Source organism: Sorex fumeus, unplaced genomic scaffold (assembly GCF_029834395.1).
Source record: "Sorex fumeus unplaced genomic scaffold, SorFum_2.1 ptg000098l, whole genome shotgun sequence".
Classification (NCBI taxonomy): Eukaryota; Metazoa; Chordata; class Mammalia; order Eulipotyphla; family Soricidae; genus Sorex; species Sorex fumeus.
Genome location: NW_026606155.1, coordinates 77,606,433 through 77,617,881, shown reverse-complemented (window position 1 = coordinate 77,617,881; position 11,449 = coordinate 77,606,433). Strand labels below are relative to the sequence as shown.

General features: G+C 41.6%; 1 pseudogene; it reads right to left on the bottom strand.

Annotated features, from left to right (window-relative positions):
* Nucleotides 1–9,779: 9,779 nt before the first annotated feature.
* Nucleotides 9,780–9,911, bottom strand: LOC130042107 (uncharacterized; annotated as a pseudogene).
* Nucleotides 9,912–11,449: the final 1,538 nt, after the last annotated feature.

Genomic DNA, 11,449 nt, shown 5'->3' with positions numbered 1-11,449 from the left:
AATTCTTCCAGCTCTCATTTTAGGATTGTTTTTATCAAAGCTTTGTAGAGTTTCTTTAAACCTAAAATATACCCTGACCCCCATGCGTCCCCAGTTGCAAACTGAGCAAGGCAGAGAGACAAGCAAACATGCAATGCAGGAATTGATTATAGGGGAAACTGTCACCGGGAAGCAAAATAGGAGTTAATTCGCATTCAGATTTCCTTTTTCTGTAGGAAGCTGCCTGACTCTGTGCTAACTGGATAGACTAATTTGTATCCGCTATCCAAGGCAACTAGGGAGCAGGAAGAACAAATGCATTTCCCATCTGCTGCCCTTTCTCTCTCTCCTTACAGTCTCTAATTCCCAGAGAATAATGGTGAAATATATCCCAAAATTTCATAGGTGACTGGTGAAGGAACACACAATTTTGCTGGTTGCTCTTTGTCCTTTTCCCTGGAGTTTGGAGGACTCTAAGAACGTTCCTTTAGCTTGGATGGAAGTGATGTGAATACCTGATGGTGCTCAGACTTTACTCTTGTACACCAAGGGTCATTCTTGGTGGGTTCAGGGGAACCATATCTGGTGCTAGGGATCAAACTGGGATTAACTGTGTACAAGGCCAGTGTCTTAGCTCTATGGAGTTTCTTAAAACATGAGACTCCTTTCGAGACTATCCTGGATTCCATCATATCTTCTTCTGGAGTTTTATCACATTCCTACTTATTGTTCTTTTTTTTTTTTTTTGCTTTTAGGGTCACAGCCGGTGATGCACAGGGGTTACCCTTAGCTCTGCACTCAGGAATTACCCTGGCGGTGCTCAGGGGACCATATGGGATGCTGGGAATCGAACTTGGGTCCACAGCATGCAAGGCAAACACCCTACCCACTGTGCTATTGCTCCAGCCCTTTATTGTTACTTTTATTCTGTGAATAGACAGAGGTTAAGGGGCCTAGACTCTTTTCTTGTACCTTCCCTGGTAGTGGGCCACGACACACAGTGTGGGGATAGGGTATCAGAAGAGGAAATGCCCTTTGCCCTCCTCCAGCCCACTCCTGAAGATCCACAATGAGAACCCAATCCTGCGTTCTCATGCCAAGTGCCCCTTTCCCTAAGCACTCTGCTCAACAGCTGTGATTTCTACAGACACAAAAGCAATGACCAAGCACTGAGGATTCCCCGGGAAAGAACAGCAGTGTATGCGCCAAATGCACCCCAGAGTTCTTTCCTGGATACCCCTTTACCAGCTTTGCTGCCTGCCCTTTCGGCTCCCTCAGCCTCTATCCTTCTCAGAGATGCAGTAGCTCAGTTTCTCTCTGTCCTGGGCTGTCCTCCTGACAGGGTGATCTCCTCTGCCAGGCTGAAAAAATAGTCGCCCGGTTATGGATCAGACCTCAGAAAGACCCCAACTTGGGAAGCCACTGACACAAGATTTTGAAAGTTTATGATAAAATGTCAAACACATATGGAAATTTAATATAAAATAATCTCTACATAGAGCTTATTGAAAAACTCCTGTTCTCCCCCAGTTCTTGTGTTAGAATTAAGTTTACATTTCAAAATTTACTTAAAAGAAGAAAAGCTTTGGCCCCTTTTCTGTCCACCCCAAGGGGCAGTTAAATGAGGAGCACCCACCACTACCATCAACTGCAAAGTCTAACCTTTGAACAGTTTTATCTTTCTCTTTAATTTTTATGAGAAGAACCTGATTCTCCTCATGTAATCTCAGGAGATCCTTTTCCAGGTCTGAGTTCTGGGAGTCAAGGTTCTGTTTTATGGTTCCTAATTTCAGAATTTTGGTTATATTATACCTGCAAAAAAGCCATGTGCATTAGCACACTCAAGACTGGATGCTGTACCAGCCCTAAGACCACCTCCCTCTGTGATCTCATTCATTCCCCCATCTCTGATGTCACTATGCTGAGGCAACCCTGCCTTGTCATTGGTGTCTACAGTGTCCGGTGCAAAGCAAATTTCTGGAGTCAAGTTGAATTGAATTTTTGAATCTGGAGTGAAATCACTTGAATTTTAAGTCTTAGCTGTGAAAACTATTAAACTACACAAACTTGTTATGAAGTAAAGGAATTTTTTTATATGAAGTTATTCTTGTTTCAAGTTCTTGTATGGAGGGGCTGGAGAGATAGCACAGCGTGTAGGGTGTTTGCCTTGCACGCGGCCAACCCAGGTTTGTCTCCCAGCATCCCATATGGTCCCCTGGGCACCGGTAGGAGTAATTACTGAGTGCATGAGCCAGGAGTAACCCTGGTGCAATGCCGGGTGTGACTCAAAAAAGCAAAAAAAAAAAGTTCTTGTTTGGAATATCAACATCAAAGCCACACCAATAATGCATTTAAAAGTCTACAAGGGAGAGGCTTTTCTTTGATCTTCTCTTGGTCTAATGACCTGAGGAGTAGGTTGTGAATATTTTTCAACTCCTGTGAAGGTATTAGTTATCTCTGAAAGCCTCGTTGTTAGTAGAACGATATCTAAGGAGTTGAAGCCATGTCTTTTCTTCCCAGACCCTCCTTATCTTTTCTTCCCCCACTCCAAGCCTGGGTAGGCATGGCCTGTACATGTGAGTTTCCTTCCTCACTGGATTGCTGCTGCCTCCTCTGAGGACTATGCTCCTCCTGGTTACTTACCCAATATTCACTAGTCTAGTGCAACCTCTTCCATTGTAGGTTTTCTCAAATATAGATGTGCGTTACAGAAACAAAGCCAATAGGGTCCAAGGGAATAATTATACTGAGAAGGAATACACACCCAAAAAAATGTTACTCGGGGGTTGGGGTGATAGTCCAGAGGGGAGGGTGTTTGCCTTGCATGCAGCCGACCCAGGGTCAATCCCGGGCATCCCATATGGTCCCCCAAGCACCGCCAGGAGTAATTCTTGAGTGCAAAGCCACGAGAATAGCTGGGTGTGACCTAAAAGGAAAAAAAGTGACCCAGCAAGATAGATTCAAGAAAAAATGCTCGAGTTTCCTAAAATCTCTCACTTTCTGGAACTCATGATTCTTCCCTAAGATTCATTAAGAACAATATCCTTTAGCTTTACTTCTCCTAAATGTGAATACCTCCCACATGCAGTATAAACATTCTGTTTGTTTAAAACTTTTTACAGTTTCACTCCCTTTCCCCTTCCTTGTCTTCATCTTCTTACCCTTCAGTAAAGTGTTAAGAGTGATCTTAACACTTGATGTCTATGAGAAAATACATACCAAGTTATGTGTAACACTGACTTTCAGAGAAAATTAGAATTTGGCACCAGAGTTGACTGCCTGGTATGTATTGCCTTCCTATTTCTACAAGTTTTAGGTAATTATGGCTCCAAGAAAAGGCATCTCCTAATCATTGCACCAAAATTACAGTCTAAGACTGATGTAATAAAGAAAGTAGAAATCAACTATGATCTCTTTTCACATTTTGTTTTTTCTTCCTTTCCCATCCCTTTGAATATCTTGTAAAATAGCTATCTTTCTGCATTCCCTTTCTATTTTTCTGCAAATACCACTCGGTCCATAAAAGTGTCTATGATGTCATCTTCTCCTAGCATACCACAGACATCTTCCAACTGAGTTTTCAATTTCAAAATCTTTCAATTTCTGCAAGCTAGAAATTTCAGAAAAGATAACTCCTCCCTTTTTATTCCTAACTGAGTGGACAGAATGTCACAGTGAATTGGGGTGAGGTTGTAACTGCTCATCATTTTTCCTGTAGCAGAGTCAGAGCAGGGTTCAAACCAAGGATCATTTTCATCTTTTTCATCTCTTTTTCAATAATTGCTATGGAACAAATTTCTGAACAAAGTTTAAATTTCTTCTGAAATAGAAATCATCACTTAGGGACACATTTCTTCATTTACTAAAATCTTATTATCTAGTAATAATTGAGTTCACTTTCATTTTTGTTCCATAATCTGGTAAGTTTGTATATTGCTGCACCCAAATCCAAACCATCCAACTTTAGTCAACACTTCCAAGACAAAGGCCTGAGTTTGGAATATCTGAAGTAAGCCAGAAAGAATCCTAAGAGATGTCTGATATGAACCAAGAAAGTCTTTGTTTATACCAAGTTGGATTCTTGTATTTGAAACACACACACACACACACACACACACACACACACACACACACACACATTTCCCAGATCTGGCATTGCTAAGCCATTGAGAAGACATCTGAAGTTTCAAACATGGAAGATGTGAAGGTAGGTTATAAAAGAGGAGAGAGGAGATGTTAGTTCCAGAGACCCAGTTCTACCATCTACTCTTTCAGAATTATCTTTTCATTTTTGAGGTCGACCTTAAATTTCTGGAACAAAGATGGGAATTCACAAAATTGCTATCACTCCATTAAGTTGTTCTTCTCATTGGGACTTATGAAAAAAGATGAGATCAGATACAGAATTAAAGTGGTATCAACAGATACTAGAGTGATAGGATAATGAGTAGGACACTTACCTTGCACGTGGCCAGCCTGGGTTTAATTCCAGGAATCCTATAGGATACCCCAAGCCCTGCCTTGATTGATCCCTGAGTACAGACTGAGGAGTAAGCCCTGAACACTGCCAGGTGCGGCCCAAAAACCAAAATAATAATGTAAAGTGCTATCAATAAAACTATTTGCCTGGATTTCAAATCTTTCTATTTTGTTGGTTTGGTTTGTTTTGCTCTTGGGTGACACCCAATAGAGCTAGAGGTTATTGCTGCACCATATTTGATAGCGTTCAATATGGTTTCAACCATGGGAACACCTACAAGGGTGATTAGAGGTCACCCTTTAGGCCTTTTAAGCCTCTATCCCTCTCAGAGAGCTTGGCAAGTACCGAGAATATCCTGCCCGCACAGAAGAGCCTAGCAAGCTATCTGTGGAGTATTCGATATGCCAAAACCAGTAAATGCAATGGGTCTCATTCCCCTGACCCTGAAAGAGCCAACAACAGGCAGTGTTAAGAAGGATGAGGAAGGAGAGGCTAATAAAATCTCAAGGCTAAACTAGGCTGCCAAAATGAAGAAAGACAAAAATGACTGTCTGTACTTTCAATGCATGTACGCTGGCATCAGATGCATCCACGGAGGACCTGATGGTACAAGTGCAAAAGATCAAGTACGACATCATTGGTCTGACAGAGACAAGAAGGCATCAATCGCATCACGCCGTTTTCAACATTGGAGAAAAGATGTTTCTTGGAACATGTGACAAAAGAGGCATCGGTGGTGTTGGTGTCCTTGTCAACACAAACTTGGCCATGAGAATTGATTCATTAGAATGCCTAACAACCCGAATTGGACAATTACACTTGAATAAATGTGGCTCACTGCCAGCAGTTTCTATCTTCGTTGTCTACGTGCCAACATCCAATTATGATGAAGGAGAAATTGGGAAGTTCTACATGGAGCCGGAGAAGTTCTATAAAGAAAACCACACCTTCTACAAGATCATTGTCGGTGATTATAATGCCAAGATAGGACCAAGAAGATCAGCCAAAGAACTCCACATCAGGACTCATGGCCTAGAATGGAACGAACAGGGTGAGAGACTTTCTGAGTTCATCATGTCGACCAAGATCATCCATGGTAACTCATAGTTCCAGAAGGCCAAATCTAAACATTGGATATGGGAGTCTCCCAGTGGACGGTTCCACAATGAAATTGACCACATCATATTCAATCGATGGTTTTGCCTGACAGATGTTGCTGTTGTGCCAAAATTCCAAATGGGATTGGACCTCCGTCTCCTTCATGTAAAAGTCTACTTCACAGAGCAGGGAGAAAGGGCTGCAAAGTTTAAGAAGAGAACTGCCAGAACGACCACCAACTGGGAGCTCTTTGGCACTATTGCGGGAACATGGGAAGATGCTGTTGTTGACAACACTGACAAGGAATACTATCGACTGGTTCAGCACTTCCATGATTGTGCAAGGAATGCCAAGAGAGAGATAGCCTCAAAAAAAGCCCATCTTTGAAAACTCTTGATCTTATTTGCCAACGTGGCTTGGCGCAAGCCTCAGGCAACTGCAAGTGAACGTCCGGGTTCGCAAAGCAGAGCAAAGAAGCGATCAAGGAAGACCTCAAAGAGAGAAGAGCAGCAGTGCTGGTAGATGCGGCAGAAGCCGGGAAAAGCATTCGCAACACCTGCCTGTCCTTTGCCAACTGCAAGACCAAGATGACTGCCCTCCGACGTCCTGATGGATCTATCACATCTTTCAGAAGGGCAATGGAGAAAATTATCCGTGACTTCTACACAGATCTCTTCGATAGCCACGTCCACCTGCCCACATACCAAATTCCACAGGATGGATATGTCGTTCCCAACATTGACCCTTCCGAAATCCGACACACCATTTCGTTGGTAAAGAAGCAAACAGCACCTGGCTCAGACCGGAATACCTGAAAAATCTGCCGTCAGTACTCATCAATACACTGGCTCGGCTCTTCACACGCTACCTGTCTGAATGCAAGTTTCTGTCCTAATGGAAAACCAGCAGGACTGTACTTCTGTACAAGAAGGGAGACATCCACGACATAGGCAACTATTGCTGGATCTGCCTATTGTCTGTCATCTATAAGCTGTTCACTTGAGTCATCCTGAACAGGATTGGCAGAACACTAGGTGAAAGACAACCATGCGAGCAAGCCGGGTTCCGAAAAGTATTCAGCACAATCAACCATATCCATACAATAACCAAGCTCATTGAGGTTTCTCGGGAGTTCAAGATGTCGCTCTGTCTAATGTTCATTGATTTAAAGAAGGCCTTTGATTCTGTTGAGACGGAAGCAGTCATCGAAGCCCTAGCCAATCAGGGCATTCAAACTCATTATATCAGGATCCTCCATGAGCTGTATTATGGATTCACTACCAGGATCTCACCATTCTACAGGGAAGTGATCACTGACGTCAAGAGAGGGGTTCGGCAGGGCAATACCATTTCACCGAAACTCTTCAGTGCCATCCTCGAGAACATCATGTGATGACTGGAATGGGAAGGAATGGAAGTGAAGATGGACGGTAGGCAACTACACCACCTCCGCTTTGCTGATGATACAGCTACAACTAGCTAATAACACCAACATTAGCCAAGTGGCACAAATGCTGGCTGACTTCGACCATGAGTGTGGAAAGGTTGGACTCTGGCTGAATCTCATGAAGACAATGTTTATGAGAAATGGTCTTGTTCCTGATGTTCCACTTGCTCTCAACAGAACGAACATCTCTGAATACAATGGTTATGTGTACCTAGGTCAAGAAGTCAACATGACGAATGACCTGGCACCTGAGTTGCGCAGGAGGAAGAGAGCAGCTTGGAATGCCTTCAAGAGCATCGAAGAAATAGCTAAGAGGACAAAGAACCTTCGGTTCTGGGCACATCTCTTCGATTGCACTGTTCTTCCTGCATTAACATACGCCTCAGAGACCTGGGCCCTACGAAAACAGAATGAGAACGCTTTTCGGGTCTCCCAAAGATGAATCAAAGGAGCTATGCTTGATGTATCACAATTCACTCAAATGAGAGAAAGAACCCAGAGTTCCGACCTCCATCGACAGTCAACAATCAGGGACACTGTCTCATTTGCCAAGGCATCGAAATTCAGATGGGCTGGACATGTTATGTGATTTGGAGTTGACCGCTGGACTAGAGCCATTACCGACTGGATTCCACAGGATGTCAAAAGACTGTGTGACCGCCCACCTACGAGATGGTCAGACTTCTTCGTCAAGACCCTGAAGGATTGGTCTGAGGCTCTTCATGTTCCTAGAGTGAGCAGACACCATTGGGGTACACTAGCATGCGACAGGGACGAATGGAGACATTACAAATTGATGAGTAAGGGGATGTCAAGTGATCAAGCGGTTTGTTTTGCTCTTGGGTCACACCCAATATAGCTAGAGGCTATTCCCAACTCTTTGCTTAGGGATCATTTCTGGTTGAATTTCGGAGACCATACAGTGTCAGAACTGACACATGCCAAGTATGTACCACAATCTGTTGCATTACCTATGGGTCCCAAAACTATCCATTTTTGTCCCTCACATGTAATTTCCTCTTCCACTTTCAAAGTTTAAAGTTTCTCAGATAAATTGTACTAATCACAAATCCCTGAAAAGACTTTAAGGAACATTCCACTGTCTTTCCAGGAAGTGGTCTCTCTCACAGTCTTAAACTTACCCATCTTTCTCAGCTTAGCTCAAATGCTGCTACTTCTAACTACAGATCCATGTCCTCAATCCTGCCAGGATTAATTCCTCTGACTTGTCTTATTTTTTGGTGATTCATGTTCACACACAATGGTCTTCACTCCATAAGTAAGTCATAAACCTGATTAGAGAATGTGCCCTAAAATTATTTTGATTTTCCTTCCCCGTTATGCTCTAGGGATGCCCTTTGCACTAAATTCAGTGGGACTGGTGACCCTAGAGCTGTTTAAAAGGGAATGACCCTGAAAATGAGACTGCAGGTAGACTGGGTTAGAAACAGAAAGCTGAGTTCATTCTATCTGGTATTTAATAGCCATGTTATCCTGGGCAAGTAGTCTAATCTCTCAGAGCTCTGACCCAGAAAGAAAAGGGCATTTCACCTGCCTCCTTGTGAAGATTAAAGGGAATTCTCTTTATAAAGCTCCTAACATTCTCCAACATGATATCTGTTTTATTTTTCAATTTCATGCTACCTTTTATTGTAGCTGTATTTGTGGGGGCCAGAGGGGTCACACTTGTGTTGTCACATAGCATGTGCTGGGTGTTTTTTAATACATTTGTGAATAAGTTACTCAGTCCACCAACTTTGTTTAGAACACATATTATTCTCCCCTTCTTTCCAACATCCCCATTAGAGTTCACTCACATTAGCAATACAGTGCACAATGGCAGAAAACTCAACAAAGGGCCATTTGTCATAGGATGCTGCTCCAGAATCACCTGGGCTGCAGTTTGAAAGTGTCTGGTTCACATGCCAGAACAGTTTTTGCCTCTAATTAAGAAAAAGATAAAACCCTTCATGACATTGAATTTAGAGGTATTGTCAATGATTCAATACCATTAGCCAAGAAAACAGAAGCAAAAATAAACAGATGGGATTACATCAAACTTAAGAATCTTCTGCACTGCAGAGGAAACTATGACTGGAATACAAAGATACCCCACAGACTTGGAGAAAATATTATCCCACCTTTCGTCTGACTAAGAACTAACATCCACCACTTCTTAGATTTGTGGTTTTAGGTAAATCATCTAATCCCTTAACTTTTTCAATTTAAAATAGAGATAAAGTGTACTCACTTCTTGTAAGTATTATAAGATTAGAAAAAGGATTTATCCGAATGCTAGTAAAATCAGCATTCGGAAAATAGAAACTAAAACAATCATTACTGTTGGGTGCAAGCACCTGGACTGGTTGTTAGCATCTCCATTCATGGCCTCAGGGATTGAGTTCCTCTAGGCTCTGCCTCCAATGCTGCTCTAGGTTTTATGTTCTGTTCTGATGGCTCCAGTTTTCCCTTTTTGCCATGTTTTCTTTGGTTTCTCTTTTTCTTGGTTTTCAGGGCTTTATCCCACTTGACTTCATGATTTTGCTCCCAAGTTGACTTTAGATAGTTAAGAAAATTTTCCCTTGGACACTTTCCTTAGGATTTGCTTTAGTTTCCCTCCCTTCCTTCCTTCCTTCCTTCCTTCCTTCCTTCCTCCCTCCCTCCCACCCTCCCTCCCTCCCTCCCTCCCTTCTTCCTTCTTCCTTCCTTCCTTCCTTCCTTCCTTCCTTCCTTCCTTCCTTCCTTCCTTCCTTCCTTCCTTCCTTCCTTCCTTCCTCTCTGTAGAGATTGTCAAAAATTGTCAATGCATCAAGTCATCACAGTGGGGTATTGGGAAAAGTTTTCAATTAGCAATAATTGTGCCTTGGATAATCCTCATTGACTAGGATACTGTCACTGCACAAAGCTTTTAATTTAGAGTAAAAAGTTATAGGTGGGTTACTACCAGAAACAAAGGCTTTTGTGGACTATAAAAATATAAAATTTAGGGGTCAGAGATGTAGCTCAACAGTAAAATACATGCCTTGCATTTATGAGGGAGACTCTTGTTTTATATCCAATATCACACATACACACAAATCAAATTTAAAAGTACGTACTCTGAATAGAGAAAATGAATTAATATATTTTCATCTAGTGGGTGGAAACAAATATCATTGTTCTCTAACCAGGAAAGAGTATTCAGTGAAATCCAACAAAGATTGAGCATATTGGAATCCTAGAGTTCATAATCATTTGTCACTTTTTGATGAGTCTATATTGTTTAAATTTTTATTTTGCAATTGTAATAGTAAGTTTAGAAATAATGCTGAAGGCATGAGATGCCCTTTATTCAGTTTCCACCTAAATATCTTAGTTAACTATAGTACAATAGTAAAACTATGAACTTAATCTTGGTAATATGAGTATAAATATTTCAGTAACATTTTATCCCAACTATGTCTTTTTTTTTTTTTTTTTTGGAGTGAATATTTTTTTTTTAATTTTTTTTAAAGTTGTAGATTTACAATTTTTTGTGCTTTGGTTTCAATTATACAATGATCAGATACCCATCCCTCCACCAGTGCCCATTTTCCACCACCATGGATAATATCCCTCCCACCCCCATCCCCCCATCCCCCCGTCTCTGTGGCAGGGCAATCCCCTGTGTTCTCTCTCTCCTTTTGGGTGTTGTGGTCTGCAAAAGAGGCATTGAGTGGCAAACATGTTCAGTCCATAGTCTACTTTCGACATGCATCTCCCCTCCTGGGAGGATCCTCCAAACATCCTTTATTTGGTGCTCCCTTCTCTATCTGAATAGCCCTTTCCTCTAGGATACCCGGCTGGCCTCTAAGTTATGGAGTAATCCTCCTGGTGCTGATCTCAGCTATTCTTGGGTATTAATCTCATACTTTGTTACTTTATATCAATCACTGAAAGTAAGATACAGAAGTACTCTGTCTCTGTAAGGAACTTCCTCATGCTGTCTTCTTAGACCTATTGCTTTCCTTTCTAGAACCTTAAGCCCCTAGCAATCATTAGTCTGTTTTGATCTAATGTTGGCTTTTTGAGAATATTACATATGGAATTATGCAGTATGTGATCTTTTGATACTGACCTTTTTCTCTTAAAAAAAGCATTAAGATATGTCCAAGTTGCTCCATGTATCAATGGTTTATTCCTCTTTAGTGCTAATTTCCGTTTTGTGGATATACCATAGATTTTTTTAAACCATTCATCTCTGCAGGACATTTTAGCTATTTCCAGGACTGACTCATAAATATGAATATATATCTACAAGGCTTTGTGTGCATGGTAAATTTCTATCTCTCTGGATAAATGCTCAGGAATGCAATTGCTTAGTTATATCCTAAATATGCTTATTTTATTTTTTAAGAAACCATCAAAAACCTCCAGAGTGGCTACACCAGCTGAATCAGCTGTATAAACTAGATTAGCAAAATATA